General features: G+C 38.2%; 1 protein-coding gene across 9 annotated transcripts in view; it reads right to left on the bottom strand.

Moving 5' to 3' along the window:
- Positions 1 to 27212, bottom strand: part of LOC114455648 (mitogen-activated protein kinase kinase kinase kinase 4-like) — a 104290-nt gene that overhangs the window by 76008 nt on the left and 1070 nt on the right. The window lies entirely within an intron of this gene.

Below are 27212 nucleotides of genomic sequence, written 5' to 3'. Positions count from 1 at the left end.
AAAACTAACATGGCATGGTTGGGAGGAAACATAAAACCCCTTGATGTCACATCGATCTGTACTCCTCAGGACTAATCATATGCAAGACAACCTTTAGTGTTCAAAAGCATTTCAGTTCACACTCGGAAAAGGTTCTTTGAGCAATAATGTTCAGCCCATTAATACAACAGATAGAATTTAGAAGCAATTCAAAGTGGCCTGAAATGAAATATTCCTATTGTTTGGTAAAAAGGTTATGTTTATAATAAATATTGTGTAAAAATCATTGCTAGCTGACTCGTCTTATAATATTTCAGACACTTGAGACTCAAGATGACTTTAAGGCTTCTAATAAAAAAGCATGCAATCTGACACTTTGGAGAGACAAAGTGTGTTACTTTGTCTAAAATAAGATGAAGAACTACATAGCTGTTATTTATGAATGCATCCTGTGGAGACGGTCATTAATACGTCTACATCAATATATAAAGGTTATATATTTACAGCTCTGTTAACCAAATATGTAAAATACTACCACAATACAGCACTAATAGTCCATCAACTCCTCTAAGCCTTTACAGATTCTCCTTTTATTGTGTAATGGAGAGAAACAAACAATTTTATCAATCAATTGAATGTAACAATGGTTTTGGGAATATTTACAAATAAATGGGTTGAAATAAAAGCCTGTAATGTGTGATCTATGGACAATAATGTAGCAGATCTTATCAAGGTATTTATATGCTGTGGTTAATATTGAATTTTTGCACATTTTAATGTTTAACAACCAAAACAATGTTTAAGACTGTTCAGAATACATTTTAGACTGCTACTATGGATCCCAAATTACTTTTACTGCTTGTGGTTTAAAGAAAATACCTTTAAAGTGGAATAAAACCACCAAATTGTTTTTATTGCAGTAGATTCTGAATAAAATTGGACATTATACTCAACTTTTGAATTTAGTTTGTCTAATGCACCTAACAATGCATTAAATTGTAGAGGTGTCCCGATCCGATATTGATATGGGATATCAGTCCGATACACAAAATAAGTAATAAACGCAGGTATGATTCGTGCTGATATCGTATCGGATCAATATTGGTATCGGCCAATGCGCAAGGCTGCAATTTCAATATCATATTGGAAGCAAGAATTTGTATCGAGACATCCCTATTAAATTGCAAGGTAATCACCAGTTAAACACAAAACATCATACAACTACTTGATTTAAAAATCTAATCCCTGCTTAGCATTACTAAAATCATAAGACAGTGTTGCATTTTATAAAAAGTTTTTTTTTTCCTTTTTAGATTAAGGAAAGGCAGAACTCAAAAAGTGAACACTTAAATCTCTACAGCAGATGTGACCAACACCCAAAAATCACAAGCCACACAACAAATTAGTAATCAGAGTCAGGAGTCATGCATTGCATCATACTCCCACCACTGATGGTTCATCAGTGAAAGACACTGATTCTCTTAATTAAACCACGTTTTAGTTGGTAAAATCCATCAAGAAGGAAAAATTTTCCACAAATCTGAGCTGTAGAGTCAAAGGATCTCCAAAGGGGCATGTTTGGCTGGATGTTTTGATTTCACAGTGTTTATCTGTACACCTCCTATTTTACATAATAAGTAAAGGGTTGGCCTGTGTGTTTCAATCTAACTATAGTATGCAAATTCACTTTGTACACAAGCATCTGGACTGGAATCCAGAGCAATAGAAGAAGGAAGAAGTGATAATTGCTGACTTTTTTTGGTTTCTTTATCTAATGGAGCATGTATGAATTTGTAAGAGACAACATAGAAGCCCCAAACTGCAATTTACAGCATATCAGAAATGATCAGGTGGACTTCATGACTCAACAGGGTGAGGGTTGTTTTAGAAAAGGAGGACTAACACACTATTAAGCAGGTTGTCAGATTATAATGACTGATCAGTATACAAGTAAAAAAGCAATACCATCAAATGGGGTCTTCAGAAGAATTGACAATAAACAGAATTGCCAGCCATGTAAAAACAACTACTAAACAAGAATCAATGATGAGATTCAAGGGCTGTAGCAAGAATAGAATCAGAAAGGAGCAAAACCCCTTAAGATTTGTATTCTGTTTTGTTTGCTAATCCCCACAGCCTGGTTCTTCTCATCAGACGACACAATCCCTCCATCACTGCAGAAGCTGGAAAGCCATGTTTTATTTATTATGCAAGCAGGAGGCGAGCCGGGATTACACAGAGGAGAAGAGAGGACGGGCGGAGTGAGCCTCAAACATCCACCGACACTTACTCGAGTCATCAGGTTTCCAATGTGGAGTGTTTGCACTGTGCTTGCATCATCTTTGGGTGCCTTTTTAACCTCATCTATGATGTAACACTTTTTTTTACCATGACCCACATTTTGTGATAGCAGGATTTCCAGATTGAGAACAGGGCAACTGTCATGTCGGACAATTTGACACACTATGTGCTGATGAGTCATTATATTAGTGGAAATACAAGGTGGCACACCTGCAACGGTAAATCAATAGCTAATATTCAATTGAATGTCTCTGGTAAGCTGCACATGTATGAACTTGAGACTTTTAAATTTTACATCGATGGTGGGCTGCGCTGGGTCCTAGGTCCCTTGGGGATCTCTCGGGTGTATGTGTGGGCGCAGAGGCTGCCTCTCAGCCTGGGGTCTCTAGGGCGTCTGGGGGGGCTGATCGGTCCCGAGTGGGATGGCCAGGGCTCCTTGGCTCCCATTGTTGCTGCCGGCCTGGCTGCAGCTTCGCAGAAGTGGCTCGTTCTAGGCTTAACCATAGACACGTTCATTGCAAAATCCAGTTTAAGGCATAACCACTCACTCCTTCCCTCTGTTCATGGCCACCACCATTATACTTAAGCTGGGTGCTGTGTCACCCGTTTCAATTTCTCCACACTTGCCTCAGACTGGCTGAATTAATTGTACAACACAGTAAGCACAATATGCACAACTAAAACACTACATTTCACTCTCACCTTAAAACAGTGTACTCTTCCCCACCCCTTTGATTCTCCTACCCTGACACCCTCTTCCCTGTTCCCTTCCCCCTCACTTAGGTGTAACCCTGGCTATGGTTAGGAATTAAAGCTCCCATTGAAACGTGGTCATTGCGTTCTCTTTTTAAATCCTCCCTATAATAAAGTGTTTCTTACCCTTCCTTACAGAAGGCTAGTAATGGTTACAAGTATGCAATAAAATAAACTAATTTATTTAATTGCAACAACAAAACATGCATTTCTGTCTTAAAAAGATTGCTCTTCTTGTAGTGTTGTCCTCCGAAAGCATGTGCAGACAAAGTAAAAAAATAAATGAAAAAAATTGTACTTTTAGCGAACACAAAGCAAACCAAAAACATTTCCTTCCCTCTGGTAAGAAAAATAAAAAATATTGTCGTATAATCTTAGGTATCTGTTTACTGTGGCAATTTGTGACTTCACTACCTGAGAAAATGTGGATTGCTGAAGATGACTTTAGATGCTGAAAATAACGATTCCAGTGGATCCAAAAATATTCAGTAAGTGATTCAGGCAACGACCTGTCTGTCAGATGTTTTACAACCTTCTATGTAAACTAGCATAAATCACCCTTGCACCTGTGTTAGCAACAACAACAAGCACCATTTAATAAAACCCTAATCTACAGTACATTACGTTAAAGGTAGAGAGGCATAGTGACTAGTGTATGGAAGCTATTCAATTTGTTACCCCTCGTTGCCTAGTTCATGCATGCCAGGGATGTATGAGGCTCATTCAATCCAACAAAGGTTGCAAAGTAAAGCACACAGTGGACAAACCAGCAGTCTATTCCAGCCTAACATACTGAGGCAGTCACACAACAATTACAGTAGATAAAGAACTCTAGAGTCACCAAAGAGACCGTCATAAACGTCTTTGGAATGAGAGAGAAATCTAGTACATGGAACAAACCTGGGCTTCATCTAACAAATGGATTGTGATCATTTGTTGACAATTGATTAAACCTAAATGTAACCAAGAATAAATTAACATCATCAGCTTTAGAAAAGCTTAAAGGAAGCCCAATACCACATTATTTAATCACTATGTTAAAATGAAAGACAACAATCAAGATAAGACAACAAATAATCCACTTTCTGAGAATCTAATATTTTTTCTATTTCAGATCATATATTTATTTAGTCGGTTAGAAACTGATGAAAAATGGATCTGCCACCACTTTCCAATCTCAGCCACATTCACTCAACTTGAAATAATAAAAATAGATAAAAAAAAGAATCTCTCTAAGTCTGGTTGTAAACAGGTTAAATTAAAATATATTCACATTGCCAGAGTAACCACAAAAAATGCCATTTCCTGTCTGAGACCTGCAGATCATATCAACAGAACAGCCAAAAATAACCAGTAATCCTTTAAAGCGTTCCAAGCTACAAAGGGACCGTACAAGAGAAGCAAATAAAGGTAGTTTGCTTTAATCGTGATGAAGGAAGAGGATGAATAATAATGCAAAGATGATAAGAAATAATCAATTAGACTATATAATTTTGAATGCACTCTTGTACATTTGACACACAAATTTAGCCACACACAAACCTTCTTTTGCAAATCAGGTTAAAAACAAAACAGGTAATGCAACAGAATACCTAATGATGCCCCTTGTTTGATTTACAACACAGGTATAAAACTGATGGAAATGATTGATGTTATGTTTGTTTTTCTGTTTGCTTTCTATTTCAATGACTTAGCAAAGTCTGTGAGGCCGCCATGAACTCTGTGCAAAAAGCCTGGGAGAAAGTAGGTCAAGTTATGTAGGGCAGAGTGCAAACAGCAGAGCGCTCCCTCAACACCCATCAGCACCTTCCATCACCCTTTATCACTCTCTCCAGTAAATACACATATATTTATTATGTCTTCTTTTGGTACATTTTAGCTTAGCATCAACTTTCAAGACCAGTAACCTGCATAGTAAGTAATGTACATCTCTTTAAACAATACAAATAAAATGATGATAAACATGAACGTACCTCGCTGGCTGCATATAACCTGAAGGGGATGAGTTACTTGAACAAATCTATAACCAGCAGTAATATCTGGAAGAAAATTTATGTGTAGTGCCATAATTGGCCCCTACAGCACACATATTTATTATCTAACTTTGTTTCCTATTACACATACAATAACAACTATTTTACCGGTATAAACAACAAAAAGTCAGAGTGTTTGGCAAAGAGGCTGATCAGTACGTTGCAACACTACTTGCTCACAAAATGTCCAATATGCCTTTTACATGGCAAATCTTAATTTGTTTTAACCTATTTTCGCTGTGTTTTTGTACTTTTGTATTGTTCTTAACCATTGTTTGTGTTAAATGCTGTAATCTGTACTTTGGTCAACTCCAGTTGTTTTAAATGTGCTTAAATAAAGTTTGAGTTAAGACTAACCTAATGCTCACTGCAGTAGAATATTTTAGGTAAAAGTGAAAATGGAGCTATTTGCAGTGTGAAAGTGAAGTCTGATCCAGATGTTGTCTGTATGGCTTACGCACTCACAGGTGCAACATTTAAGGTTACCCACCAACATGTCCAGACTTGTTTTGAAGCTGGCAGCATGTCCTTGAGAGTAAAACACACATGCAAGAGTTAGTTCAGGTTCATGAGTTTCTAAGTGGCTCAACCAAATGCCTTTTACACTTCACCCAACATTGAAACTGTGTGTGGCTGCACAGGTGATACGCTGAAAGAAAAAGGCTGTTGTGAAGCCGTGTGATCAGAGGAAGTGTTTTAGAGAAACACAGAGAAGGCAAACAAAAGCCCAGTGTTCATGAGTTTTCATTCTATGTGCAGTCACACTGTGAACAATCAGAAACACACACACATTCAGAATGTAAATAAATGTAAACACATTTGATACAGGTATAATTGCTGTAGTGTCCTATTCAATATTGGGTCAAAAGACTGAATTAAGAGTTGGAAAGCACAATGCAACGTTATCCACTGCAATTGGTTTTTTTTTTTGCAAGAATGGCGTCACATTTCAAGTTCACGGGCACATCCACACATTTATGGTGATGAACAGAGCTGTGTAATTATCCAACTGTCAAACTGTGGACAGAATCCCACCCCCGTATTAAAAAAGTGGACAAAATTCCATTGTCTTGTAAAAATAATGATATGAATTTAAATAACATATAAATAAAAAAAGCACACATACAGTATTTTATAAGAAACATTTGCATAGTCTTAAATGCTAATAACAATTAGGGTTCCAGTTAGAATTAGGGTTTTGGGAGTGGTTTTATACACACACAAAAAAACACACACATACACACACACACACAAGCATCATTGCTTGGACAAAGAGTTCTCTTACTCTTCTTATTTATTTATTTATTTTTTATTGAAAACATCCGTTTGTGTGTTAAATATCTATAGGAAAACAGACAACAATGTGATAACCTATTCATGTTTGAGGTGTAGTATGCTGTTCTTTAATCTTTTAATTACTTATTGTCTCTCACATAAAACAAACTTCAAGAACTGCCTTCTTTCATCTCCGTAACATTGCTAAAATCAGATCTATCCTGTCTCAGGGCGACGCCGAAAAACTAGTCCATGCTTTTGTTACCTCTAGACTGGATTATTGTAATTCTCTTTTAGCAGGCTGCCCGAGCAAGTCGCTTAAGACACTTCAGCTGGTTCAAAATGCTGCAGCACGTGTACTGACTAAAACTAGGAGAAGAGATCACATTACTCCTGTATTAGCCTCTCTGCATTGGCTTCCCATAAAATATAGAATAGAATTCAAGATTCTTCTTCTCACTTATAAAGCCCTAAATGGACAGGCACCAGTCTATCTCAAGGAGCTTGTAGTGCCATACAATCCCCCCAGAACACTACGCTCTCAAAATGCTGGACTACTCGTTGTTCCATTCATCTCTAAAAGTAGTATAGGAGGAAGAGCTTTCAGTTATCAGGCCCCACTTCTCTGGAACCATCTACCAACCACGGTTCGGGGGGCAGACACCCTCTCTACCTTTAAGGTTAGGCTCAAAACATTCCTCTTTGATAAAGCTTTTAGTTAGGAACCAGCTCATAGCTCATAATTAAGATGCAATAGGCATAGACTGCCGGGGGGGGGGGTCTGGCATGCTCGGTTGGAGAGAGGTTGGAGAGGGCGTTAAGAGAGAGGTCATTTAGGTTAGAGAGGGACCGGAGAGGGTCCCATTCCTCTTTCAAACACTCCCTCTATGTCTGCTTACTCCCTTGTGTGTTTGCTCCTGTACTCCTTCTGGCTTTTGTCTTGCAGGTCCGTGGGATCCTCAGTGTGGAGTTACAGAGACTCAGCGGCTCTGTCTCCACCCTTTCCTCTGCACACACCCAACACAGCATAACGTGGATGGCTGTTCATCATAGGAATGGGATCCACACAAGGTTCCTGCTGCTTAACAGAAGGTTTTCCTTGCCGCCATGATGAATTCATGTTGGGTGTGGGATACATATGTATGTGTATATACGTATATATGCATATGTGTGTATCCATAAAATGAAGAGTCCGTCCTTAAGACTGCTCTACTGTAAAGTGCCTTGAGATACCATTGGTTATGATTTGGCGCTATACAAATAAAGATTGATTGATTGATTGATTGATTATTGCTTGTAAAAGGTTTTATGTATTAAATATCTGTAGGAAGATGTGTCACACTCATGTGCAACAAATTATGAAAGCTATTGATAAAAGTTTGCATTAGACAGGTCTGATAGACGTTTATTGAATATCATTTATTTGTGTGCATTTGTCTTTATCCATCAACTATGTGCAAGTTCCAGATTGACTGAAAAAGTATGAATTCAGTGTTTAAATACAAACTGAGTTATTTATTTCCTTTTCTCATGTTTAATCATTCCCTTGTTGGATATTTGCTGTAGTTTTGGAACATAACAAAGTACTTGCAGCATACCTTTTGAAAAACCAATAGCCAGTTCCAATTCCAACTCTCCCTCTCTGCATGACTTAAAAAATGAGCATGATCTCCTACCCTTGCGCCTGCATGGAAACACTAATTTAGTCAGTCACAACAGCATCATTTCCAGAGGTTAACCTCACTTGTGTCCTCAGTTCACACTGTGTCCTAACACGAACCAAGCTCAAAGAAAACCCCTGAATCTTTTTATTTTTTTAAAGAACCTGTGAAATTACAATAAATGATCAAGGAAAAGGAATCACTTTTTTTTTTTTTTGCTGTGTGGCGTTGTTGAATAACAATTACAGTGAATTATTTTACATAACGTCACTCGGAGCTTCATCTGTCTGCTTCAGAGCTTAGGAGAGTTTGCACAGTCTGCCTGGCTACAGGAGGGAGTACTTGGAGAAGCTCTGGGCCAATCAGAAGCCTTAACTCAGTCAGCTGGCCAAGGCTCGCAGCTGAGGTCCAATTGCAGGGAAGAATTGTGGTCAGGTGACAGATCAGTGCAACTCACTGTGTTTTGAAGCACATGAAAACCAAGCTAATGAGGCAGTGTGTGTGTGTAGAGCCAGCTGAGAACCCAGATGACAGAGGCTTCACAGCTCCATGACACAAGAAAAGGGTTATTATAGCAATAGGAACAAGTGTGTGTGTGTGTGTGTGTGTGTGTGTGTGTGTGTGTGTGTGTGTGTGTGTGTGCGTGTGTGTGCGTGTGTGTGTGTGCGTGTGTGTGCGTGTGTGTGTGTGTGTGTGTGTGCGTGTGTGTGTGCGTGTGTGTGTTAACTCAGGAGCAGCACTAAATGAAAATTGAAAGATCACAGATTGATTACATTTTTACCTCAATGATTTAAGCTGACAAGATTAATGATTCAGCAAAACCAAATAAGAGCGGATCCAGATGGCTAAGAAGATTTAGTGTGGAGGTGACGACCCCATTTCACAAAGCCGGTTTGGTAGGAATTTGGGATAGATAAGGGTAAACAGTGTTTCTCACTTAAAAAAATAGTCATTCTGGGAAGCCATTAAAATCTTCAAACGTGATTATCAGCAATCAAGTGTGATTAATTACAAAAACCTGGGTTTTTCCAGAGTACTTATTCAGAGCCATGGTCCAAGATATTTGCATTGGGTCCACAAGGCCATTCACCTATGTGAATGTGTCTATTTTACATTGGAGATGCTCAGGATTCAACACATTTGGCAGTTTTCACACAGTTGTTGGGTTTAGAACTCACTTTTATGGGCAAACATCATAAAAAGAGCTGACCTATGTTAATAACAAAAACCTGAATAGGCCAGTTGTCACAGCATTTCAATGAAAAAACATCAACTGCATGTGCCAACATTGCCTAGCACCCTACTATTCAAATCAGGGTGATCATGTAAAGAATATAAATGTTCTGATAGAAACCATAAAGCTTTGCTAGCAAGGGTTCAAATCAAAATGATCTCCCCAAAGACGTCCTTTTAAACCCTGCAATAACCTGCCGTCACATTACGGTTTATTCTGTTTTTCGTCCAAATCAGCAGATAAAAAAATATTTTTGGGTTTTTGTTCTTCTCTAATCTGAAGTAATTTTTTTAGGTGCAGTATGTACCTATTTATAATGTATTTATAAAAATGATTAGAAGACTTTTTTTACAAATGAATTTGAATTGAAAGTGCAACTTATCTTATATCACATTTAAATCCATCTGTTATCTATTAAAATAACCTGGCAAGAGCCAGATTGATGTGTAGCCCTCCCTCTAACTCGAGTTCTCCACATCGATATGGGTCTGTGTCTGGCGAATCCTTTCAGAACCAGGGAGGGACATGAACAGAATGCTTGACGCTGATTGGGCGAAGTGTCTGTCCACCATGATTTGTTTTAGCCAATCACACAGTAACAAATGATGATGTCGTCATCAGCATACACCGCAGAGACGTTGCACCAACAACAAGGCCTAGCTGGTAAAAACTTTCTTTCGGGACAGTAATGCTGTGGTCATTATGTTGTTATGTGACTTTTGCCATTTTGGCAACACGAGTATGCAAGCTAAGGGCACATTAACCAGCCTCCTGCGTCGACATCTTTCTATTTTGCTAATAGCGGTAGCCCAGCTAGTTCCTCTGTGTGTGTCTGGGATGGACTGGCACCCTGTCTAGGGTGTACCCCATCCCCTGCCTAACACTCATTGAGCATTGGAGATAAGCACCAGCAGACCCCTGCAACCCTAAAACAAGGAGCAAGCGGATGGGTCTTCAGATTGTGGAACAGCTTGAAAACAAGCGGTGATAATGGGTCCTGAAGCAGAACCACTCACCTCAGGAGGGCCCTTAGGCACATTAGAAACACAAAGCTAAAATGCTAAAATGTCAGCATTACATGAATACATGTCTATGTTGCTGATTCGGCACAGGAGAGACATTAAGGGAGCCAACTGTGAACTATTTCAATTTTCTCCAAGCAAAACATTAAAGGCTACCTTTACATATGTATCATCTAGAAGTCCACAGAGATTGTTGATCACCAGCTGACAAGCAAAGCAAAGAAGGTACAAAGCAACCTTTTCAGGTAAACTGAGTGCACGGCAAACCCCAGAGACTTGGTAATTATCCACTTCTCTGAGACGTCTTTCTTAAGCTTGTACCCAGGGCAAACACCGGCCTCCCACCCAATACCAGCTTTGTTTTCCCCCTCCAGATGGCCACCCATACAGTAAGTACCCTCCCCTACACACACACATATATATTATCAACTCTTACACATACACATTTAAGAAGTCCACCATTGGCTACTTGTTTAAACCACAGAAGCTCAGACAGAGGAACAACTGTCATTATGAGCCATGACCAGACGCTTAGAGTTATCCGTGTGTGTGTGTGTGTGTGTGTGTGTGTGTGTGTGTGTGTGTGTGTGTGTGTGTGTGTGTGTGTGTGTGTGTGTGTGTGTGTGTGTGTGTGTGTGTTCGTTGAGGGGGAGGGGCCATATTAGGCCAACAGGAGGGACACTGGGTCATGCCTTCATCTGCCAGGCTAGTTAGTCCACTTCTTATTCTGCCAGCGTGCAAAACTCTAGTCCCCAAAAAGACCTCTTCAGATATTCCAGTTGCAGTCATTTAATAAAAAAAACATTCTATTAAAAGAATCTTCAGAAACATCTCAAATGTAAAGCCAAAATTGATTCCCAAAATTGTAGCTCATGCATTTTTGCAAATTATCATCCTTCTCTTACAGTGCTGAAAGGTCATTTTTAATAAGCTGTCTGAGTTGATAAAGGAAATCACAGTGTAAACTGACAATACAGACCACAATACAATAGGGATAAATTGACTACTTATAAAGTTATATGTTTCTATTAGCAATAAGTCAATGACTATGGTTGTTTTAATTACTAAATATAAGATAACGATACATGTTAAGGCTGTGGTGTCAAAAAGCAGTAAAAATGCAGCTATTTACCCCAAGATAAAGTGCTGAATGCTATAAGGAAATTAAACTATACAACAAGGAAACAAATGTACAATATTAGTGCTACAATATATTTCGTCATTCAATTGAAATAAATATGACAATGTAATGAGAAAAGAAAGTCTGTTGTAGCCAACTTTAATGTTGAGTTACTTTCATAGCTAAATTGATTAAACATTGTTTCTGCTTAGTTTGTGTTCATTTTTGTAGTTTTTATTCCTATATAGCATTAATTTAATTAATTAGAGAATAAATGGGGTGGGGTGATACACTAAGTTCACGATACAACATGATAGACGATAATGGGCTTGTGATAGCAATACGATATTTTTGGAAAAGAAAAAAGAGAAAAGAAATTGCAGGGGGATAAATAACCAACCGTCATACTATATACATATATCAGTTGTACGTAGAAGAGCAAACTGGACACATGAATGTTACAATTGCTCTCTTTTTTTACAATCTGTGGCCCACTTGAGATGAAACTGCTCTGTATCTTTGGCCCCTAAATAAAAATAAGTTTGACACCCCTAATCTAATGCATTTCTGAAAAATTCAGTGATGGAAGTTCACCTCACAGCGTGAGTAATGTGGCTGAGTGGAAAGTCTCCAAAAATTACAGTCCCCAAAAATAACGCTTGTGTTGTGTTTGTGAGCACCGTATAAAAGCCAATCTATTCATCACTTGTAAGGCAATGTAACAATAAAGGGATCTGCTGCATTCACACTGAATGCATCACAAAATCTTTGTGCGACCAGATTACATACAAAGTCAATGGACAGAAGCTTCCCAGATGTGAAAACTTTCTTGTGCGGCGGTGCAGTCTGATCCGCGCGTCAAGAGCCGTGTGAGCGCGCTCCTGATTTTTTGTCATATTCGCAAGAGTGGAAAATATTGAAGTCCTGCGACTGTTTTGCATGACGAAAGCCAATCAGTCTTTGTTGACGATGATGTCAGGCCGTCAACACTGACACCGGTCTGTTCACCCATTTAATCATGGAGTAGAAGCTGTGTGTGACCACCTGGAGCTGTATGACAAAGCCTTTATAATCGGGACTGGATTAGGAAGGATTTGGCATGGAGGAGAATCAGTGAGGAGGTGGTAAGAGCAGGTAAAGGTTCTCTCTGTAGTTTTCATTTTTGAAAGTCGGCACTGAGCGAGGATAGCATTAGCCGCTAATCACACCAGCTTTTTTCACTGGTGGTTTATGTTTATGAGTGGAGAAAAAGGAGCGCAGCTCCTCGCTTCAGCAGGCAGTGAAACTCACTGAGCTGGATGTGTCACTGGTGGGCGTTGCTTTGCTTCAAACGCGCATGTGAAGCGAATGGAGAAATTTTTTGATCCTGCAAAACCAGCGGAACATTTTGTGCGGCAGACCCGTCCGGTGCCGCAGAAGACGCATTCAGTGTGAATGCAGATTTAATGCTTTGTTTTACTGGGTTTGTTTTATGTGAAGATGACATTGCATGCAAAGCAAAGGTAAACCAAACTTTACAAAAAACTATTTAACTTTTTAATGGATTGCGATATGTTCATTTTCTCTTTTATTATGCAAAAAAGTTTCATGAATGCCTTTTGATAATCAGAATCAGTTTTAATTTCTCAGCTATATGATACAAAGACAAAAGCAATGTCGGTGCATCAATACGCATGATCACTCTGGATGGAAAAACTGTTTTCTGCTGAACGTAATGTCCTTTAACGACAAGTTCAGGCATCTTTTAATAGCTTGTGCTGACAAATACAAAGGCAAAGAGAAGCTTCCGACATGGATCACAGAATGCTTCTTGTACAGGCAATGTATACATTAGTTGATAGTCTTTCAAAAACCCCACTGAAATGGTGGCCATTTTGGTTCTACACATAAAAGCTTTTCAGTGTGTGAATGTTATCGGGCAGGAACAGGTCACAGATAACAGAATGAAGGAGCTGTTGTGTGAGATGCTGACCAGTGCTGTAGAAAATCAATGAGGATGGAGGCCTGGTTGGAAGAGGCTGAACTAAGTCTGGCTGTAATTTAGAAATATTGGACTCTCAAAAACCAAAAATCCCTCAAGTCCCACCAGTCGTTATGTATTTGACATTAAGATGATGAGCTATGTGATAAAGACACTGATTATAGCGTCTGTCTGTGCATTTGGGGATTTTCAAACATCTAAGATAAAATCAAAAACAACATTTCTGTATTTCCTGCTCGTCGAAGGAACCAAAGACTCACACTGCAAACAACATCAGAGCTGCAAGAATTACAACAATTAGTTTTACACTAATAAAGTAGTGTGTTAATCATAATGCATCAGCCCTATTTCCTAACGTTTTAATCTGATTAAACAACACCTTAATTAAATTACCCTTATCTCTAACCCTAGCGACTGTAACTGGTGAATCTGTGCATGAATTAGAAATAGAAATTCTGCATGACGAAGGCCACTGGAACACGTTGGCATTAACCCTTTCAGTGGAAGCTATCAGTGTACAAGAAGGGCCATGAACAGTATATTTATGCTGCCAGCCTATATAGACCAACAGTCTATATTTATGTACATGGAAAACTTGGCTTAGCTGAGAATATCAGGATAACTCACCACAACAATCCCACTCCAGGAAACAACCAGGACCAAGGGGCGTTACTGGCTTTGATATCTAAAAGCTGACTCTGAATCAAAGGAGCACCAGGCAGGCAGTCTTCTGCATATGGTTTTTGGGCCAAAATCCTCAGCAGAAAAGCCCAGAAAGAGGCAAAGGTTTTCCATTCGCCACATTTACATACCATGGGCCCCTTGAAAGACTGACTCAAAAAAGCTCAAGATTTTGGCAAGAAGTTCCACTCAAACAAAATCAAGTCAAATTACTTTAAATTTTTATGGAAATTCATACATTTTCCTGCTGGATGGAAGTATTATAAAATCATCCTCAACAGTGCATCAGTCTGCTTAGTGAATATCAAACATGACACAGATACTGTATGTGTCTTATTTTTAGATTCACTACAGCTATCAGGCTAGAGTTGGTCAAAAGCTAGTCTTTAACAAGAGCAAAAAATATCACCTATGTCTATTAAAACTATTATGTTCATGGCCTTTAAGTAATCAAATGTAAAACCAGTATTCCTAAAAGTATAGTCAGTTTGGATTTTGGTGTGCTGGTTCCACTTGTAGAGGGAACCTTTACACCAACAAATCCAGATGTTCTTCACCAATGCTGGGAACATTTAAAAAATGTGATGTCCACACCAACTCTACTCCTTCACTGTCATTTGAATCAGCCCAGTTCCTGTTGCTGTTATAAGTGGCAAAGCTTCCATTCCTTCTGATTGGAAAGGTCACTACAGATAAGGTCATGTAAAAACCATAAAAGAACAAAGTTGGAGGAGAACGGTTTTGCTACAGTTGTTGTTGCAGTGCATTACTTCCTGCTCTTTAAAAGGTCAAATCAGACTCAAGAAGCATTCTTGTTTCAATAGCCGGAAGGAAGGTGAGCCGGCTTTACGTGAGTCAATTCCATGTGACTACTTTTTAGTTCCTCTACTTTATGGAGTGAGCTATTAATAGACTTACGCAGAATGGGAATAAGGTGAAGCAGCTAAAATATGTAAACCCATACTGTGTATGAAGCATGTCCTTCAAGAAACAACTTCAATTTATTGGCACTTAAAGATGCAGTCTGCAACTCTAACAAAAGTGACTTTTTGTCATATTTGCTAAAGCTGTCACTGTGTAAGGACAGCTTTATATGAAACTAGTAGTTTGTGTGAAAAAAAAGGACTCATTGAGTCCCCCTACTGCTCCTGCTGCCTTTGGCAAATTGCCAGAATGCACCGCGACCGAGCTAAAAAAAACAATCAGGGCCAGGATTGTGTTTGATGGGCTGTTTGACAGCTGTTGCTCACAGTCCCTGCCCCCTTCGTGAAGCTGGAGCATCGTCTTTTTTACAGTGTATGGTCTGGAGGAGTAGAAGATGGAATTAGCGACTTTTCTGCTAGAAAGGTAATTACTGCTGCTTGATTTACATTATGTTTGATTTGTACTTGTTACACTAGAACTCTGTAGTGCATGTGTTGTTCATGTGCGCACAGCAGCCCCATGTGGGCTGCTGTAAGTGACACTGTGTTGTTGTTGCTGCTGCTGCTGCTGCTGAGGTGTGTGTACATTGAGAGAGAGAAGCGCTGCAGTAATATGCTTTTAACAGTGAGTGCATGTTATATTACTGTGATGTTGCTGTCGGACTAACGTTAGCTTGTTGGCTCCTCTGAGGAAGGGACTTTGGAAAGTTTGGAGGCAGGGCAAGAGAGCAGCGGGGAGGGACGGGGAGATTTGAGGACTGCACCTTTAAATTAACTGATGTTTTTGACTAACGCAAAAAAAAAAAAAAACGTTCATTACAGTGGCTTTGTGTACACTGAACTTTCCTCTAGAGCAGCAACAACAGAACAAAACAAATAAAGTGCAGCTCAGTGTTTCTCCTAAGTTTACATGTCCACAGGCTCCTCTGAACTCTGTTCTGTGGCTTCAGCAGCAGTAACTCATGTCAACATGATCCATTTTCAGTGGATTTGGTTGTACTGGTAAATTACTATGAAACTATGAGTGATTTATTTTGCTGTAAATGTTTTCACAATGATTTAGGAAAATTATTCTCAAACAAGAAAAAGGTTACGTTTGAGGTACCTGCGTTTACAGTTGGGTTAGTAACAAAGTGAAAACCAAAAAGGTTTGGCAAAAGACTAAAGTTTCAAAAGCTCTGGCTGCTGAAAAGTAAAAGTAAAGTGTTCACGCACACCTTAAATGGTGATGGAAAGACAATCAAGAGATTGGGCACACCTGGGTGGAGATTGGAGGGAGGAAGGAAACCTACGACCCCAAGCAACACATGTAGACAAGACTAGGAGTGTAGAATCCTGACCCTAAGGCCAAAATAAAAAATAGTAACAAACAAAAGAAATACCTAAGAAAACAAAACCCAACAGGGTTTGAACTCAGAACCTTTGGTTTACAATCACTACCCAGTGTTCCACCAAGTAGACTTACGTAATTATTATAACAAAACAGTTCTAGAAAACATATCTATACTATAATGACAGAAATGTCTGTGTGTCAAACAAATTCAAACAAAATCAACAACACCTGACTAAAAAACAGAAACAACGCAAAAAAAAAAAAAGGAGCATCTGTTCTGTGCTTTGAGCTCAGGGATGCTCTTTGTTGCATTTCCACTGACACACTGCTGGACAACCACGCCCAGCCTCCCTTAGTCAGCACCATACCCAAACAAACATGTTTCCTTCTGTCAGGATTGGGAGACAGAGAGGAATTACACTGCTTTGAGGAGCTGCTTGTTTAAATCCCCTCCATTTACTGAGAGATTTAAAACTGTTTACACATAATGGCATTTTAAGCATTACCTTGAAATAAAAATGAACTTGGTACATATAATCATTCCCCAGTTCATCAGATCTGTGGTAAGTTAGGTGATAGTGGCATTCAAATGATGTGCCCACTGCAATTTCAGTCAAGTCCCGTTTCCTGTTTCCTGGTAAGTGCAACGTCAAAATCCGTCCACCATAATGTTCCTGGTCTTCTTAGGAATAACGTCATAATGTCCAAGGAACTGAATGACATGTAACTAAGCACTAAAACATTGAATCAAAATGCTATTCCACTACAGACTATATATGGGTGTGCAGCGGAGTAGTTCTGATGTGATGTCAACATGATCTGCAAATGCTGATTTGCTGAAATGATGATAAAGCCCACATATAAGGGAGAAAGTTAATATAAATGGTTCCAAAAACATTTCTGACTGTAATTTAGGGGTGTGAAAAAAAAATCGATTTCACGATATATCAATTTTTAGCAATTTTTTTATATATACATATTTTTTTTTTTATTATGTTTAATTTTTTTAAAATATTAAATCAATATTTTTGTGTATTTGTGCAATATTTCAGTGTTGGTTACAATGCTTTCAATGTGTTGCAATGGGTATTTGATGCACTTGATTTTATGAAGGCAGTGTGTAATGCCTGCAATATTTATGTATGACAGGCATTTTATTTTCATATAAAGTGTTTAAACTGACACAATAGGATAAATTATAAATTTTTCTTATTTTTGTGCATTGTCAGTAACTCAGAGTGCTTTATCCTTAATGTTCTCACTTACAGTTTTTCGAATGCTGTCATTATGTTGTCATGGTTACTTTAAGACTTTGAGAATTTCAGTGAAAAGAAACTTGTTGCACTTTGTTTTATGATGGCAGTGTGTAACACTGCGTTTTCTTTTTTTCAGTGTACATGTGCAAAAACACTAATAATAAATAATAAATAGGATGTTTTAAAGCAAATAGTTTTGACTCAATTTGTCCTCTGAATGATCAATATCTTCTGATGAACATATACAGCAACTTGATTTTTCATCTCTAAGTTTAATTTTGACGTTAACTGGGGAGAATATCGCGAGATATCGCGATAATATCTTATCATGACCCAAGTATCGTGATACGAATCATATTGCAACATCCTTGCCATAATTCACCCCTACTGTAATTAGTAATAGAATTTTACTATTCAGCTTTTAACCTATCATTTAAATGCATTCATGTGATAGGTTGCGTATTGCTTTAATATAATACAGGTATATTTAAAACACCTTAAACTACACCTTTAACCTCACAACAGTATACAGTAGCATTACAATAAGCCATCAAATTATTTAAGAGCCAAACATTTTGTTGACTAAAAATTTTGTCAGTTTTCGTAGACTAAATTTTTTTAAAGTGACAATAACAAGATTATGACTAATTTAAAAAAATACATACTAAGTTGCATTTTAGTCAAAAGACTATGACTAAAATCTAAATTTGCTGTGAAAAATGACACTGCATCACACTTCATCAATGTTAACATTAAACATCAACTCAGACAGAAAAAGCTTCAACGTGCAATAATATCCAACTGAAGCTGCAGGTACAATACAAGCGACGCCCCCTACAAACCACGCCCATGCAAGCAATTATACAATGTGCTGAGCCGTTAAAAAATGCCCACATGTGCGATGGTGACCGGTGAAGCACTTTTTCAATGTAACCTGAAATTTAGCCAGGAAGTGGCGGCAGTAGCGGTTGAAGCAAGTGTAAAGGTTCAAGTCCAGGGGGATCCATAGGGCGTAGTTTGCAGGGGGCGTATTCTCTATGGTTTGTAACGGCTGCGGCTACAGCTAGACTCTTCTCCCAAAGTGAGATGTAATGCTTTTTTGTACAATGTCTAGTTTATGAAAACTGTAACTACCTGAACAGCATAGCAAAGTGACTGAATCACATGTGACAGCAGGTTTCCATCAGTATTTCCTGTTTACACGTTTCACTGCTGAGAATTGTTTTTGGTTTGATATAGAACGACCGTATCGGTTCCTGTCGTTCTAGGCTGTGGCTTTCTCATCTCTACATCAAAGCAAAAACATCCTCCTTCATATCACTCATTAATCTTTAACCTAACTTTCATCATAGTTTATGTCGATCATACTTTTTCATCTATACCTGTAGAAACTAAAGTAAGACTTAATACAAATATAGACATGACAGCTCACAGCTTGATTGTTGTACATATCAGTATCATATTTGTATTATTTTTGTAAATATCTATCATATTTGTATATAATTTGTATCATTGTATTATTATTATTATTATTAGTATTATCTATCTTACTTTATTTTTTACTACTGTAATGTGTGTGTATCTGATCCTTATTTTTAACAGTCTTTTACTTAATTATACACTCATTTAACGTTTATTCTTTTTTCCGTCTTTGTTTAACGTTTTATTCTTTTATTTGTGATTTTTTCTTAAGTGGCTATAACGTTGGAAATTTCCCCCTGGGATAAATAAAGGAATTCTGAATATAATCTGCACTTTTTTGTCCAATCAGCGACTTTTAGTGTGAAGGGATGGTCCATGATGGTAAATGAGCTAATCAAAAGTAATTTTGGTGTGGTTAAAGTTCCAATTTTGCATGAATACATTAAGTAAAAGTAATTTCAGTTGGCTGATATAATTGTAATTTCAAGAACCAAACTCAAACTAGATCTCAATAATATAATTTATAGGAAGAATTTAGAATTTTGTTGTGTGTGTATTCAATCTGTTTTTGAAAAACATAATAACTATAAATAAATATGTATAAATAAACCTCTTACTTAAACCCTGGATGTTATAGAGAGCCTGAAACAATTAGAGTTGTGGTTTTCCACAAAAGTTTCTTGGAGAGTTTTAAACTCAGCAAGTCATAAACAGGTTATAACATTTCCTCAGTTGGGTGGGGGTGACCTTAGTCCCACTAACTGAGTGTAGTAGCCTATTTTTTTAGATTAATTTCTGTGCTTTCTAAACGATTGCAAGCTGACAATAGGCTTAGATAACACATGAACCTGTATCTCAACATGGAAATAAAAAAATTGCTATTACCTTATTATTATGTGTTTAGAATGAAAGAAACACATGTGCAACAGTGATGTAGAAATGAGCACTTTTGCCTCACAGCAAGAAAGTCTGTGACCTTTTTATGTGGAATTAGCATGTTCTCCATGTTTCTTCCAGGCACCCAGGCTTCCTCCATCCAAAACATATAATTTGGGTTTTATTAGTTTATGAATTGACTGTAGAATTAAGTTTTACTGCCAATGTAAAAGAAATACAGACATGTTTTTCAGCTTTGTGTTTTAAATTAATTAGGGTTTAGTCAAATGTATCTCCCATTACATTACAACTAAAAGAATGTAAGTGTTGTATTTTCCCAACTAAAACACTCTGGCAGCTCAATGATTAACTCTATTAGAATCTGTATTTCCTGTTTTTGTCTAAATCTGTCCACCTCACCACACATGCCGTAAAACCACTCGTTCTCTTTTCCTCATTTCCACTCCAACAACTAATGTTAAGGCACACTCAGTCACACTCTTCTTAGCCCAACCAATAGTGTAAAGATGTGATGCTCACACATATTTTGGGGTCAGCTGTTTGCCATGCAGGCTCTGCAGACAAAGAAAGAAATGGTTCGTCCTCACTCAAATCTGCATATGTCTATGATTCACTGGATCCTCAGGAACTAAACTCAAAATGTCAAGGTTAATTTGTGTCCCAGTACCTTAAAGCCTTTCCACAGCCACTGTGTCCTATGCAGTGTTACAAGTAACGCGTTACTGCCCCAACATCACTTTTGACAGTAACTAGTACTGTAATGCAATATTTTTCTAAACAAATAACGCTGTTGCAGTTACTATATGGTGCGTTTGTCCGTTACTTTGCTAGCTGCAGTGTACTTCCTGTTTACAGTGGCGCTACATATTTTTGTGGGATGCTGTGCCAACCACGGTAAAACAGTAGAAGAAGAAGCATTGTCAGCGTGTTTCTGTTTACATCACGTGCGCCAATCATGGCGAGTCAATGCGGGGACAGGACGAGCTTCTCAGAGTGGAAATACGCACATTATTTTTTGTCTCTAAAAGATGCATCAGTGAAGCTAAGCTAACGCTGTGGCTGGATTTTAACGGACTGTGACTGTTATCCAGGGACAGGTCAGCCAAACTATTGCACGGTATGTTGTTGTAAATATGCAGCCTGTCGCTGCTGCTGAGTCACTGCTAACAGCAGCTCATTAACATGATATGTTTAGCATTGTGTAGCTGAGAAAAATGCTGTGAATTTGTTTTTCCAGATTTATTTTTATGAGCATTTTCAACAGCAGAATGTGCACCTGGAATATGCACAGCTTACTTTACATTACTGTGTTAAGGCTGAAAAATTACTGTTTTAATTTCGGAGCAGCTGTTTTGTGCTTTATATGCACATCATTTATGGTTGTTTTATAGCAGCTGATCAACAGTGGATTATTATATTATTACAGCACTGACATGAAGCTGTATGGACACAAATGACCCATAATAAATAATACATTCTTTAATTCTAAGTAACTCAAAAGTTACTTTTTCCAGTAACGCATTACTTTTTGGTGTAAGTAATCAAAATAGTAACTGAGTTAGTTTGTGAATGAAGTGACTAGTAACGGTAATTAGTTACATTTTTTCAGGAACTAGCACAACACTGGTCCTATGTTTTGATGAAACGTTTACAGCCAGAGAAAAGACACAGAAAGAAAACAACCCAAAAAAAAGGAAATCTGAGAGCTGTTGTTTTCTGCAGCCACAGTGTCTGATTATGAGACATTTGACTGTACGCTCTGTGGTTGGTTGGTAGAGAAGTAACCATGTCGGAAATAAACTGAATAAATAAATAAATAAAATAAATAAGGCTTCTAAGGGGAACTTATAAGGGCCAAACTCATTGTTTGCAACTATAAAATTAAATTCAATGTGACACTCGTCTTAACCATGGATGCCATCAGCGCTGCTGGTCACTTGTAGAAACCTATCATTCATCCTCGGTACCTGCTTATCCTGTAGAGCAGTGGTTCCTAATCTTTTTTGTCCCATGTGCCCTCCTTTGCATTTTTGTTAAATCATGCATTACCCCTCCTTCATATCATTAGTACCCTTTCCAGAATGTCATATGTTTTTTTTATTTGTGGAACAGCAGGCTCTCCCAAACCCCTAACTGTGTCTCCAACATTGGATTTCCTAAGACTTCATCTACAAATTCTAAACAATGAGTGGAATTTAAAGTTACTTTTATTTTTATTTTTAAAGGGCCCATGTTAAGCTAAATCAACTTTTCTGTGCTTTAAACATCATAAAAGTGCTATGTGGGCTTCATACACATGCCCAAAGTGTTTTTTTCATTGATTCCCTCAATTGTTAGTTAGAGGGTGATTTGCTCCTTTCTTACTGCAGGGCGAGCCCAAACACCTTGCTCCAATTTGATGACGCATTCCCACTTTGATGATGAATTTGATGCGGCACTGAGCTAAAGAAGCCGCGCCTCCACTAAGCTCTTTGCCGTGATTGACATGTCCACGAAGGTGAGCATGTCAGCGTCCTTCATGCAGTGCTATGTATTAGGAATGTGCAACGTTTTATCATCTATGATTTATCGTCAAAAACATTCTCACCGGTAAGAATATGTCATCCCACGATATAAACAATATATTCCCATGTCGGAAATTAGCGAGGGCCACAGGCCGTTTGTCCCTCAATTTAGCCAAGAATGCCCATAAAATCCTTGTTCCACAGACCCCTGTATGTTGTCATCTTATTATTCTCTGGAGCAAAACGCTTTTTACGGGAGCTCCGCAGCGAAGCCTCCGTGGCCGTGGTGAGCACCATGCCTCCCGCCCCCAGCTTTCTAACACCCACAGACGGTGGTGCGCGTCACGGCTACCTGAAGCCGCCGAGCAGCGATACATCATGGACCGCTACTTGGTTAAAACCAGATAAACATCCAACAAAGTGAACCAATCCAAGTTCCTCCGTCAGATCCACCCAAAGTTCCACAAACACGGAGACAGAGATGAACCTGCAGCAACGATTATGAACTGGAAACTGAACTAAAGCTAACTATGCTAAGCTAACCCACCGACACACAAACACGTCTTACTGTCATAAAGCCACAGAGAGCCTTCGATTTGTTTATGGTCAGATTTAACACTTTTATGGAGGGATAAAAGCTAACATGTCACACGTTGTGTGAAATAAATGTTAGCATAATATTAATGTCACTATTCACTATTTTTTAATTATATTTCATGTGTTCACAGACAAAGCTGGTCTCATTAGATTAATTTAAGTATTGAGATTATTACACCTAAATATACTGAACGATTAAATCAGCAGCTTGATCTGGTTTAAATATAGGAAATCAGAATTATTTATTAACCATAACTTTATGAAACAAGATTCAGCAGCAGTAAAAACACTGATGGAGTTATTTGTGCTTTTCATGTGCTTTTTTTTAGAAAATAATTTCATTTTAAGTGAGGAAATAAATTTTGTACAATAACACCAATAGAGTGATCCGCATGCACCTATATATTCCATAAAATATCAGCTCATGAACTCTTTGAGTCAGCGGCTATTGTAGCCTTTTTTAATGTGTTGATGTATTCAAATGTATTTGTGTTTGTAAGGAACCTGTTTACACTGTAAGTTGGGAATTGTTTTATTCATTTATAGTTCGTGATCGTGATGTTTATTGTTACTTTTTTTGTTGTTGTTTTTTTTTTCAATTCAGTTTATTTCCGACATGGTTACATTCACTTTTTTTTAATTTTTAATTTTTTTTTTTTTTGTACATGCCGAAAAAGGAGACAAGAGAAGCAGTTTGCTTATCTAGGTCCCGTCCCCTGTTTTGTACACCGAAAATTTACATCAAAGCTCTCTGGTCAAACATTCTTAGGTTGTTCTGAACAGTCCTTTTTTGTGTAGGATTTATTCTCATCTGTTGTCAGATGAGAATTCCTCCTCCTCTCTATCGTTGTTCGTGTCGGCCTTGTTCCCTGCCAGACGTTGTTTGCATTCCTCCAATTCAAAAAAAGTTCATCTTCTTTCGAAGTTGTTCGAAAGGTTTTTCCCTTTCCATCCATGACGTCACCACTCGGGAATGTCTCTTTTGGACACACAAGTTTGCAGCTTGGTTTGTCTCTACATCAAGGTTATTCCAGCTGTTCTATTGGCAGTGTTGTATTTTCCACTGTTAGATTTAACCCTTTCTTGTATAAACACATTACTATGTCTTAGTTCATAAGCAAGGTAGTAATGTAATCCTTAATCACCCCACCACCTAGCAATTGAAATGAATAAGTGACAGACCTTTTTTACTCTTGGTTTCCACATTGAATTCAGTGTCAGTGAAATAATCACAGTCTGAGTTTTGTTTCCAGTGTTTATATAGATTTGGGTCCATGTCCGTGATTACCATCGCTAATGTTGTTGTTTAGGTGGATCCTTCGTATTTTCCCAACTCTTCCTTTGTTTTGATGAATATTGGTTTTCCGTTCTCTTCTCCCAGTGGTGTGATATAAATCCTGCAGTTTTTCAGCCACGTCTTTAGAATCTTTCCTCCTTTTTTTATTTGGTGTGCCTTCCATGCAATGCTTGCGTTTTGTTTTGTCAAGTTTTCATTAATAAATACCTTCGTTTCCTTCAGTTTTTTGCCTTGCTTCAGTAGTTCTCCTTTAAATTTCACATTCGTGAAGGTTATTTTTACAGCTCTGTTATCATTTCTCTTTGGCAGGAGTGGCAGGAGTTGATGTTGTCAGGGTTCAGGACAATGTCCTTCGACTCCAAGTAGTCAATGACCTGTTGTTCAATCGATTTTGTTTCTTCGTCACTCGCGTAACTCCTGGGTATTATCTTTAGGCCTGTGATGATGACATCTTTCTCTCTTTGCTTTTGTTCCAGCTCTTCAACCCTCGCGTTCAACAGTTTTATCTCTTCAGCATTCCTCTCATTCTGTTGTTTCAGTATCTTTGCTTCACTTTGAAGGTTTTCCAGTGATTTTTCCAGCGTCTTTTACAACGACTTTATCTCGGCAGATAGACCATCTTTGAGGTTTCGTAGACCCTCGCGTATCATCTCCTTGACCTCTTCCAAACCCGGATCAGGTTCTGGAGGGCCTCCATGTGGTTTCTTAACCATCTTTCTTTTCGTCTTGGGCCCAATTTTTCAGGCTGTTCAGCTGTAGCTGTAGCCAAGGTCGTGTTATCGGAACGAGTGAAAACATGTCTGCTCTCTCAAAAAGACCAGAGATTACTCTGATAAATACCAGAAATTATCGGGATATTTTTTTAATCCATGTCGACCATCCCTACTGTGTATGTATTTTCTACAGTCTATGTATGTACCGGGGAACGCCCCGCCCCCATGCTCTGTCTCGTGTTTATAAAGCAGCATGAGCTCAGCTACGGAGTGGGTGGGAGGAGGGCGGGCCGTCCTCTGGTCCTACATCACCGTGCGGGGAGGAGGAAGTCAGTGTCCCGTCTATAAACACGCCCAATCATGAATATGCATTAGTAGGCTGCAAATCAGCTTGTTTGTGTAGAGTTGCTCAGAAAGTGACTTTTCAGAGGCTAAAACTCTGGAAAACAGGCGAGTTTGGGAAAATGAACCTCAAATACTATGTTTTTGGGGTTCTTACAACAAATGGAGACGGGTGAAAAATAGCATGACATGGGACCTTTAAATACCATGCAACTGTTATGTGATTACTTCAATATTAAGTTAATATGGTGTCCCTTGTAAAATGTGGCTAATTATTGTCTCATTGTGTCAGAAATGTGATCAAATGGCCTCTAAAGCATAAAATAATCATTTAGCAAAAAATTACAAGAAAATATAGCATTTCTTTAGCAATACATGTTAGTTTAAGATGAACTTCTCCCAAAAAAAGCCTGAAAATGAACTAGAAACATTTCCTGATTATTTATAAATGAATTGTTAAATATTTCCGAGTACCCCCTGCAATGTGCTCACATACCCCTAGGGGTACACGCACCCCTGTTTGGGAACCAATGCTGTAGAGAGTCTGCTGGAGCCCATCCCATTTGTCTTTGGGCACACGAGAGGGTACAATTTATACAAGACTAGCCATCACAAAAACAGATGTCTTTGTTTGATAACGAGTTAAAGAAGTCTTTCCCAAAAACATATAGTTTGTCTGAACAAAACACATTTTTTCCTCATAATCACCAAAACCTCAATCACCAAAACCAAATATTTTATGTACAACAAAATAAGTTACTATGTGGGTATTTCATGCCATCATCTACTGCCTGTGAACTGCTAAGCAACGGCAATTTAGTGTCATACAGCTGGTAAAAATATGTGTTTGTATAACTTGTCTGCATGAACCCATATGAACACATGGATGTTTAAGAAAGCCTACATTTGAAGATCATGTGCAGTTAGCTTTAGTGCAGAGTTGTAGTTAGGTGTGTGGTGGCCTAATGGTTAAAGAAGCAGACTTGTAATCAGAGGGTCACATTAAGGCTGGGAGATATGGACCAAAACTCGTGTCTCAATATTTTTTCTCAAAATGGCAATATACTATATAAACCTTGATATTTTTACCTCAATAAACTCTTACCAGAAAGACAATTCTGGGTTAAATTTGCTGATGCAAAATGTCACACAGGCACATTTATTAACAGCTGCACAATATGGGTCAATTTTGCCTTTTTCTCCTTGTGGCTTGTTTAGGGGAAGGTCTGGGTTAGGACACACCCAGTAATCCATCTAACTGTGATTTACATGCTGTTCTGGGAAGTAGTGAAAGCACCGACTACTAAAACAAGTATAAAATAAACTATAGAAACACATATATCAATATAGGCGATACTATAATTTTCTAAATCAGCAAAATAAAAAACATGATATCACGGTTGGGGTCAATTACAATTACGTTTTCAATTATCCATGTTCAATTACAACTCAATTATGATTAGAGTGACTGGCAATTTTTATGGAGAAACCTTTATGAAAAATAAATTAAGATTTGGTCTCTTCCTTTTTATGTTTATACATGAGATGTTTACTGTATGCAAGGAACCCGTATTACCAACAATAAACATGAGGGGTGAAAGTAAATAGTAACTTTTACCTTGAGTATACATAAAATACTTGAGTATTTTATGTTTGACTTACTTGTACCTGTACTTGTGTACAATTTCCATTACGTAACAGTACTTCTAATTGAGTAGATATATCAGTAATCTGATTACTAAGCAGCTCATGCCCAGTCTTCTCCTGAACCATAGTGGGACTGTAAAGCATCATGTACCCATCACATGTGCTTTCTAGTGTGTGTGTGTGTGTGTGTGTGTGTGTGTATGTTTGTGTGTGTGTGTGTGTGTGTGTGTGTGTGTGTGTG

Source organism: Gouania willdenowi, chromosome 21 (genome assembly GCF_900634775.1).
Source record: "Gouania willdenowi chromosome 21, fGouWil2.1, whole genome shotgun sequence".
NCBI classification, from domain to species: domain Eukaryota; kingdom Metazoa; phylum Chordata; class Actinopteri; order Blenniiformes; family Gobiesocidae; genus Gouania; species Gouania willdenowi.
The sequence above is the reverse complement of the archived record's forward strand: the minus strand, read 5'-3'. Positions and strand labels throughout refer to the sequence as shown.